The sequence below is a fragment of the Camelus dromedarius genome, chromosome 9 (assembly GCF_036321535.1).
Source record: "Camelus dromedarius isolate mCamDro1 chromosome 9, mCamDro1.pat, whole genome shotgun sequence".
In the NCBI taxonomy this organism is placed as follows: domain Eukaryota; kingdom Metazoa; phylum Chordata; class Mammalia; order Artiodactyla; family Camelidae; genus Camelus; species Camelus dromedarius.
Window position 1 is genome coordinate 23039189 of NC_087444.1, and position 9906 is coordinate 23049094.

A 9906-nucleotide genomic window follows, 5' to 3' on the forward strand; every position below is an offset into this window, starting at 1 on the left:
CTGCAGTCCAGGTCCACACTGCTCACGATGCACCAAGCATTCCTGCCAAGGAGGCTTAATGCCCCTTCCATCCTGAAGTGCTGCCCATGGGACACAGGACCAGAGGCAGCAGAAACAGGGGGGAAGCACATGTGAAGGCATCTACAGACCTGGTTTCAAATAGAAGTTTGCCAATTTACAACACCATATGCCCCTAGGACACGTTAGTCACCTCTTTGCATCTTAGTTTCTTCATCTATACAATGGGGGAAACAAGTTAGCTTGAAAGGCTGTAAACACTACGTGAATTTCCATTTGTAATATATCTGGCCCGAGTCATACTGAAAAACACTAGTTCTCATCCCACATTTTCATTACAAACCAGCTCCTCCTGACAGTGCCCATTTCTGCTAAATCTGCTTCTCGTCATCGGGCTCAAAACGCTGGAGTCGACTTTCACCCGTCCTCTCACCCCTTGCAATCAGATCAGCTGCCAAGTCCTTCCTTTTACTTCTTGCCTCTATTTTCCATTACCGCTATCACTGCAGTAGACACTCTGACTGTTACAGGCACCAACATATCACGTCTGGATCCATCTTAAAACATAGTTGCAACTCCATTTATCATCCTGCTCAGAAACCCTTACAGAAGTGCAACTCTAAGCCCTCAACAGTGTAGCCCAGGCCCTCTCCGCTCTCCCTGACTCCTGCGCTAACCCCAGCCCAAACGGTTGTGCTAACCCCCCAGAAGGCAAGGCACCCTATGTTTCTCTTCTCCTGCCTGCTGTTCCTCCTCAAGAAACAGTTTGATGGCGTCTCTCCTCTCCTGGAGAGAAGCAATACGCCTAGTGGATAAAAGCTCAAATTCTGGAGCCAGAGCACCTGTGTGAATCCAGTCTCCAGCCCTGTAAGTCACTCAACCTCTTTGAGCCTGGGTTTTTCAGCTGTAAAATTGGAGGAACAACGTATCTAGCTTTAGGATTAGTGTGAAGTGCTTGGAAAGAATGATTATTTCACATTGTATGATTCTTTAAGGTACTTTTCCTTATCTCATTCTGCCCAATGTTAGTTTTTAAAATATAATCATAGTTATAATCATTAGTATCTTATTGTTTGCTCTCTCTCCCCCTCCCTGTCACCTCCCAAATGTAAGCTCCAGGAACATGTTTTATGCACGTTCGTGATTCCGCACATAAGGAGCTCTCAAATGTTTCTTGAGATGGGTAAAGTCAGGGCTGACTATTTCATTCCCTCTGTCTCAAAATGAAGAATTAACAAGACCAGGAAATCTCGTGATCTGGCCGAGATCACATCAGGTAAGGCAGAGCCATGGAAACAACCTGGCTCTCCTAACTGGATCCAATAACCTGTCAGCACCAGGAGCCAAGCATGCTTAATTATCCAGCTAAATAGGTAGACATGATAGAAAGTGGTGATTAGCTTCCCAAGTCAGACAGAATGTTCTCGAAAAAAAAAAAATCCCTCGTCCCACAGCCAAAATGTCAGCACCCCTCATTTGCATCAAATAGTCCTGGGTGTGTCCTCCCTCCTTTTTTAACACTCAACTCAGCTGTGGGAAGAACAGAGGCGGCCCAGGGCTGTGTCTGGATTCCTGGTGGGAAATGTTATTGGACTCTCCTGGTCTGACAAGACAACTGCTTCTCTCCCATCCCTGGAGGAAAGACAGGACTAAAACTAACAGAAATTAAACGTGGGGGAGGGGGAGGGAAAAGCTCAGTGGTAGAGCGTGTGCTTAGCATGCACAAGGGCCTGGGTTCAATCCTCAGTATCTCCAGTTAAAAATAATTAAAAATAAATAAATAAATAAACATAATTACCTCCCCTTCAAAAAAAGATTTAGAAAAGAGAAATTAAATGTGAATGAAAAAAGACCAACATTCAACTTTCACAAAGTTGTTAGGAGACTAAATAAGTTGCTCGGGAGGAGAGGCAGTAGGGAACACAAACAAACACAGGAGAAATTTGTATTTATCATTAGAGTATCTACTCAGACCGAAGTTTATTCTCTGGCAGTTTTCAAGGGCTTTGTGTTCTGTTTTATTTTCTTACTATGACAGGAAGGGCATGATTTCTCGTCTCGCAATCATCAGCCTACAAAACCCTTTTTCCTCAGGGTCCATAATGAAGCTATGAGACAAATGTAGGCTTTTAAAGACTTTTTTAAAAAGGGCACATGCCATATGGGAAGTAGGTGACAAGAAATAGTTACCAAACCACTAATCCAATCAGTAAGCCCAAGTACCAAATAGGAAGAGGTGAAACAGAAATAAAAGAATTCCTATAGCACCTGCCCCCAGGCTAGTTCGGGCTGTGACCACAGTCTGGTTAAAATTTAATTGACATTTACCTCATATATATTTTTAAAAGTAGGGGAGTGTTTCTTCAAGTTTATTTCACATTTTGATTTCTCATTTCTGGTGTAAACTTGTTTTATATTAAAATAGATCTGGCCAAACTCCCCAAAAAGAAAAGATAGGAAAAGTTCATATATATAAAAATACATCAAGAGAATGAGAAGACAAGCCACAGACTGGCAGAAAATATTTGCAAATATGTATCTGACAAAGGACCATTAACCAAAATATACAAAGAACTCTTACATCTCAACAATAAGAAAACGAACAACCTGACTTTAAAATGAGCAAAAGATCTAAATAGAGATCTCACCAAAGATATACACATGACAAGCATATGAAAAGATGCCCAACATCATGTCATTAGGGAACCGCAAATTAAAACAGTGAGCTACCACTACACACCTATTAGAATGGTAAACAGCCCAAACACTGAAAACACCAAATGCTGGTGCGGACACGGAGGAACAGGAACTCTCGTTCACTGCTGATCAGAATGCAAAATGGTACAATCACTGTGAAAGACAGTTCAGCAGTTTCTTACAAAACTAAGTACACTCATTCCATAAAACTCAGCAATTGTAGGCCTGACTATTTATGCAAATGAGTTGAAAGTTATGTCCATTACACAAAACCATGTACGTGGAAGTTTAAAGGAGACTTATTCACAATTGCTAAAACTTAGAAGCAACCAAGATGTCCTTCAGTAGGTGAACAGATAAACTGCGGTACATTCAAACAATGGAATATTATTCAGAGCTAAAAAGAAATGAGGGATCAAGCCATGAAAAGACCTGGGGGAAATTTGGATGCATATTACTAAGTCAGAAAAGCCAATCTGAAAAGGCTTCATATTGTATGATTCCAACTATATAACATTTGAGAAAAGGCAAAAGTATGGAGACAGTAAAAGATTAATGGTTGCTGGGGGTTAGAAGGGAGTGAGGGATCACTAGGTGAAGCACAGAGGATTTTTAGGGCACTGAAACTACACTGTGTGATGCTACAATGGTGGATAAGAGTCATTATACATGTGTGCAAACTCATAGAATGTATAACAAGAGTGAACGCTAACCTACGGACTTTGTAATAATGATGTGTCAATATAGATTTGTCGATTTTAACAAACATACTACTCCAGTGCAGTATGCTGATAGCAGGGGAGGCTGTGCGTGTGTGGGGGGGTAGCAAATGGGAACTCTATACTTTCTGCTCAGTACTGCTATGAACCTAAAACTTCTCTGAAAAATAAAGTTTATTTTTTAAAAACCCACATATGTCAATTAAAAAATCCTTTCCTTTATATCACATATAAGCATACAACCTTTGCCACACCTCATTACAAAAAATTGGCAGTGCCATCATATTAGGAAAGAATCAAAATGAAATGTTTTACAATTCATTCAACAAATTTCTTTGAACCCTTATCATGTACCACCCTTGGTAAGTTACAAGAGAAGTTCTGCCTTGTGGAGATTACATTCTAATGAAATAATTTTTAAACCCCATTGCTTTCAAAACCATACCCACTGCTACCAGAAACCATTGTCAATACCTGCTTGAGGAATTTTTTTTTGAAGTGATGCTTTGAAATTCACCAAGAGTCCTAGGTGTGGGGAAGAAAAGGTCAACAACTGGAAAGGTGTTCTTCTCAGAGTGCCCTGCCTAAGTGTTTTCAAGCATCAAAGATGAGCTAACCACTTGAATATGCAGGGCACTGAGACACTGAGACCAAAGCGATGCGTTTCTTATTGATAAAGCCCAGAAAGCATGGTTCCTGTTTTGTAACTTTTGGTAAGATCTTGACAAAGCTCTCCAAAGAAAATACAGCTAAAATGCCCCTCTGAATGAAAGTAGGCCCTTTTCTCTTAACTACACACATTTAACCAAATTAGAGCCTCGTGCACATGACTCAGACGTGACCCTCTGCGGGGAGGGGAAACTGGAGAATTGCACACTGCACACTGGGCTGGAACAGTGTTGCTAGTCTCTGGGTGCACAATGCTGAACAAGGATAGGGACTCCAAAAACTGTCCTGCTTTCATTTAAAATGACTAATGTGATTATAGTCACCCACGCACACCGCCTTTATACTGAGGCTTCCAAAGCACTGGGGGGCCTTGAGATCAGGGAAAGAGTTGCCTTAGCCTCAGGAAATGGGTTCAGTCTCGTGGCAGATAAAAGCTTTTTCCACCCAAAGAGGAAAAGCTGCTGATCTTTTTACCATCCCCATCAATACACGATGCAATAAAACCCAATTCCATACCCTACACAAATCATGCTATTCTACTCAGAGGTAAAAACAGAAGGAAATGTCTTCCTTCCTCATCCCTGCCTTTGTTTTCTTTTTTTTTTTAAATCTGCAGAGGTAGGGAAACCCCTCTAATTTTCTCAGATGTGCAGAAAGAGGTCTCTCCTAGAGGACATGGTAGAAGGTGGTCATAACAGCAGGAGAAAGTACTGAAGCAATGGCCCCACCCATGCTACCCAACATCAAGAAAACACCACAATCATTTAGCGCTGATTTTGTTAATCATAAAACTCAGCAATACACAGACCTGCTCTCATATATTTCAAGAGGGTACTTCCTCCCCTCCTTTTTTTTGGCAGTCACATGAAAATTAACTAAGAAAATGACCCTTTGATCCCTCACCAACATGCAAATAATGTTTCACGCCTACACTTTTGCATTTTGAGTCATTACCAATTCATCATCGACTCAGTTCCTGAAAGCCCACAATATGCCGGGCTGTGTTCTGGACATGAAGTCCCTGCCATGTGCAGAGAATATGCCAATATTCCAGCACACTCTGGGGGCTCATTCAAGTTTACTTTCAAAAGAAGACATCGAGCTTCAGGTATTTCAGACCATGCGAAAGATTAGAAGAGAGGCTGAGTAGGGCCTGGAGTGGTCGAGAAAGGGTACCCAGAAGGGGTGAGACTTGACCTGGAGGGAGGAAGAGAAAGACATTAGATGGGCTGGGAGAAAAGAGAAAAGAATTCCTGTAAACAGTTCCATGCCCAAAGGTTTTCCCAGGGATTCTGAACCTGGTCTTTCCAAATGATGGTCATGGGGTTTTAAGGGCATAAAAGTAATGCTTTTATGAAAAACCATTGCCTCTCAAAATAAGATTTATTAGAATGCATTTAGAAGCTCAGCAATACTAGTAGGAAATCTGGAAAGTGAAGGATCTCAGAGGAGGAAGGAATAGAGATTCAGCAGTTTTCTTCCAGAGAAAGCAAAAGCACACCCATTCTGAACAGGCTTGGGAGTCAATAGAGCTAAATTCCAGTCTATCTCCAGAATCTGGGACTCCAAGCAAGTTTCTTGCTTCTCTCTGAGCCCCAGTTTCCTCATTTGTAGAAGAGAGAGAATAATATATAAATCATCAGATAGAAGCAATACATAGAAATTCTCTAGTTCAATAGTTGATACACAGATGTTCCATAAACAGTAACTGTTGTCATCACATGACAAAGAAGCATAAAAAATTGTCCAGTTAGAGATAAATGAGGTACTACAAAATTGCAGTGTCTTTGGGAAACGTTTGAAAATCTGATCTGTCTTCCAATTCTATATGCTACATTTTAATCCTCGTAGATTGTGTGAGCTATAAACATCAAGGCAACATGGTAAAAGTCAGTGGTTTACTTGAAAATAGCAGGATGACCTTTGTAGTCTAACAAGCCCATAGAAACTTCACAATTGAGAAGAAACCATCAGTTTCTTTAGTCTAGGAACATGACAAAGGTCATTACTTATCCACTTGGGATTAATCCATTCCATACTGTCTATAGAGTTTGAAAATTTAGGCTGACAAAGAACCTATTCAACAAACTTTTAATGAGTGTCTTATACTAGACATAGTGATAGATCTTTTTAGGGTCTCCTAATCCATGAGCAAAAGGAAAAACTCTATAGATGCTTTAGAGACATAGTTGCAATGATCTGTCTATGATAAAGGCTTCATCTCCTTTTTTATAGAAAAGGAAAGAGATAAATTAAGACATATGCATTCTTTAAATTCTTTCACTCATTCCTTCATTTATTCATGTTTTTTCAAAGCACATCCTTTGTGCACCTGCTAGGTATAAAGGACAGAATGGAGAGAGCCATTGTCCTCCAGGGGTTTACATTTTGAAGGGGAAAAAGAGAACATCTAACTATCACAAGGCAGACCCGAGATGCGTGTCATCCAAAGGACACAAAGTACAATGGGGATGGGATTAATCCTGACTAGGAGGTTCAGGAAGACTTCTACAAGACTTCTGCATCCACTGGACTGGCATTTGGAGAAAATAATCAGGACAGGTCAAGGATGCCCAACAAACATGGCGTTCAACTTGATGGAGATACACAGATGGAAGAATGTCTGTTCCATCTTGGAAAAGGGAGCTGTTTGCTGCAAGAATGGGTAGGTAATATGAAGTGGCCCAGGTCCCATGGCGGACTGAGGTAGGTAAGCACTGAATTGGAAAGAGTTTTGAATGCCAAACTTCGGAGTTACCTCTCTTGATTACACAAACACTACATAGTATGTGTAGTACTAAGAAACTTATTAGGAGAGGGGGGAAAGGAAGGAAAAGAAAAAAGAAGTAGGATCTTAGATGAAAGGAAAAGCCCAAAAGGTATTAACATAGATTCAGGTTCCAGACCTCTTAATGAGCTTTTTTGCAGCTTTTTTTTTTTTTTTCACTCTACATGAGCAGACAAGGTCTTTCTTGCTTTAATTTACCATCTTTAACCGGCTTTTACCCTTTCTCCTTGCCTTAACTGAAAGTTAGAAATTAGGCAAGCATGTAGATCCAGAGGAAATCCAAAGAGCTTTTGGAGGGAGGGAGAGGAAATGTGATGCAACTCCATCAGCCTTAGTCATACAACCTACAGCGAGGCACCCTTCCCAGTCCAACTCAGATGCATTAGCCTGTTCTTCTCAGTCTGACTTGTTTCCATTCAGTGCCTTAATCCTGGTAGATTTTGAAAGGCATCTATGTTTTCCTGTCTGTAAAGTTCCCATTTTATGACCTTGGTTCCACCATGGCACCATCTTACTCTCTTTGGAGCCCAGTTAAACTTCTAACATCAAATTTCCCCCAACAACAACCTCCACCTGCACACAGCCTGTATATTCCAACTAGAAATCATCTCCTGAACTCAGAGCCTTTTCCCTTTGTTTCTCCATCCTCATGCCCTCACCTCAACAACTGGGTTTTCCCGGCTCCATTCCACTCTCACTTCAGATGCTTCATCTTTCCTAGAGAAGCCAGTGAAAAATGTTTTGTTCCCCTTCCTATAAGCTATTCATATAGGATGCAGGGCTCTGTGCCTACCACATCATCACGAGCCGTGGGTACTGTCACCTCAACACCAAAGAGGCATCTATAAACGTTCATTTGGCTCCTAAAATGTATTCCACTTTAACTAATATCCCTATGTTGGCTTGTTAAGAGAAGGTATACACTTGAATAGAGCAGTAAAATAAACAAGGGAGGAAAGCAAGGAGAAACAGAGGCCCCTTGGGTGAGTGAGTTCAGTTACAGCAGTAACGCTTGGGCCATTAAAGTTGCCCACTCCTCCATCACAGCTCCTCAAAGACTATTAACTTAATAGCCATATCCAACCGTCTTTACCACACCCTTAGTCCCATGGGAGGAGGATAACACCAAAGGAGATGCAGAGTATTCATGTCACCCTCAGGGTAAAGGACAAATACTTCAGCTATCAGGGCAGGGATACATCACCAGATTGAACTCAGCCTAGCGCTCAGGTAGCCATGGGCGGTTGATTCATTCTAGGGTGGGGGTCGGGGTTGGGGGGGGCGGTTAGGAAAAAGGAGAATCGTGGAAAGTCCCAGAGGAAGGGGTAATCCGATTCTCGAAGCCTGGCCATAACGTACACTGGCCATAAGGTACACTCAGAGCGCCCGTGTTGCCGCTGGCGTCCCCCACCCCCACCTCTTACGCTCCCTCTCCTCCCAACACACGCTTCACCCCATGCCTCCAGTCACGGTATTTTGCCTCGGCATTCTCTCTGGTTGAATGTATCAACTTTGTCCCCGACCCAGCCACCGGCAGACGTGGATATTTGGGGTTGGGAAGCCTGCCAGAGCTATACGGCAACCCCTCCAGGACGGCGAGCTGCTGCCCATCTCTCCGCCCACCCACCCTTATTGTGCCATTTGCCCAGTCTGATGGCAGCCCAAGCCGCTGCTCTGAGTCAGGCTAGAATGGAGTGGAGAGGAAACGGGAGAAGACATTTCACAAGGACCAAGATGACCCGCTGCCCCTCCTCGGAGTCTCCTACCCTGGTCCCCTACAGCCCCGAGTAGGGATGGGGGCGCAGAGAGACAAGGCGAGGGGAACGCAGTCGGTCCCCGTCCGCAGCTGCACACAAAGCCCTTCACCTTCTCCTTGCCTCCCAAGCTCCTCCTTGGGCTTCCTTTTACCGAGGGTCTCGGATGCCCCCTTCGGTGGTCGGCGGGACGGTCCGACTGCCTCTCGCCGCGCTGCCTCCTCCCTCGCGTCTCAGCCTAATCCTCCCCACCCCTCGCCTCAGACCCCGGAGGGAGCTCAGCCCGGGCATGGGGGCCGCAAGAGCACCCCTGTGCGCCCGGAGCCCCTGCACCCCGGGGGAGCGGACAACGGTCCAGTCTACCAGGCACAAATTCGCCCAGAGGTTCCGCCACCCGCTCACAGGCGCACACCCCATCCCCGCAGCGGTCGGGTCGGGTCCCAATGAGCCCCATCCCCAGGCGGCGGGGGAGCCCAGGCGCAGGCACGCTCCTACCTGCGCGGCGGCGGGCGCGGCCAGGAGCGAGGGCACCGCACGCGCCGGCCCGAGCCCCGCGCCGCGGCGCGTCTGCCCTTGTGCTGCGGCGACGGCAGCTGCAGCGGCCGCTGGCTGGCTGGCTGGCAGACTGGCTGGCTGCCCGGCTGACTCCTCACTGGGGCTTCCTGTAGGGCTGGACAAAGGACATTTCCTGGGAGGAGCAGGGGAATGTTCCCAGCATGCCTCGATTTGTAGTTCCCGGGGACTTCCTGCCACCGCAGCAGCGGGCGCCCGGGAGGCAGCTCCGGCCAGCCGAGGACCCCGGGCCCACTTGGGGCTCCCTTCCCCAAGCGCTCCGGGGAAGGGAGCGGCGGGTGAACAGTGGCCTGGGCCCCGCCCCGCGGCGCGCGCCGAGCCCGCAGTCCCGGAGGGCGCTGGTCCCCGAGCCCGAATCCCAAACTGGGGTCCTGCCGCTGAGCTGTCGCCGTGTGCGGGAGGACCGCGGGGGGAGAGGCCTTTTCTTTAGAAATGAGGAAGTTGAAGATGGCTTCGATTTGGGTTGACTTGGGTTTTTAAATAAATTTTTTTTCTTTTTCTTTTTCTTTTTCTTTTCCCTTTTCTGTTTTAAGCCACCGGAACCCTGCTGGGGGCGGATTAAAGAACTTGACTGCTCACCAGGAATTCAGGTTCCTTAAGATCTTGGCGCTTCATCCTTAAAATCATAAGAGCTGATTGTTCCCAGATCCTGACCCGGTGACATTCCTCCCTCCAGTGTTGGCCTCGT

The 9906-nt window shown here is 45.3% G+C and overlaps 1 protein-coding gene across 1 annotated transcript in view; it reads right to left on the reverse strand.

Moving 5' to 3' along the window:
* Positions 1–9357, reverse strand: part of ZNF697 (zinc finger protein 697) — a 28439-nt gene extending 19082 nt beyond the window's left edge. The window contains exon 1 of the mRNA XM_064488891.1: positions 9141–9357. The gene's annotated coding sequence lies outside the window, so the exon portion shown is untranslated. The remainder of the gene's footprint in view (positions 1–9140) is intronic.
* Between the last annotated feature and the right edge of the window lie 549 nt (positions 9358–9906).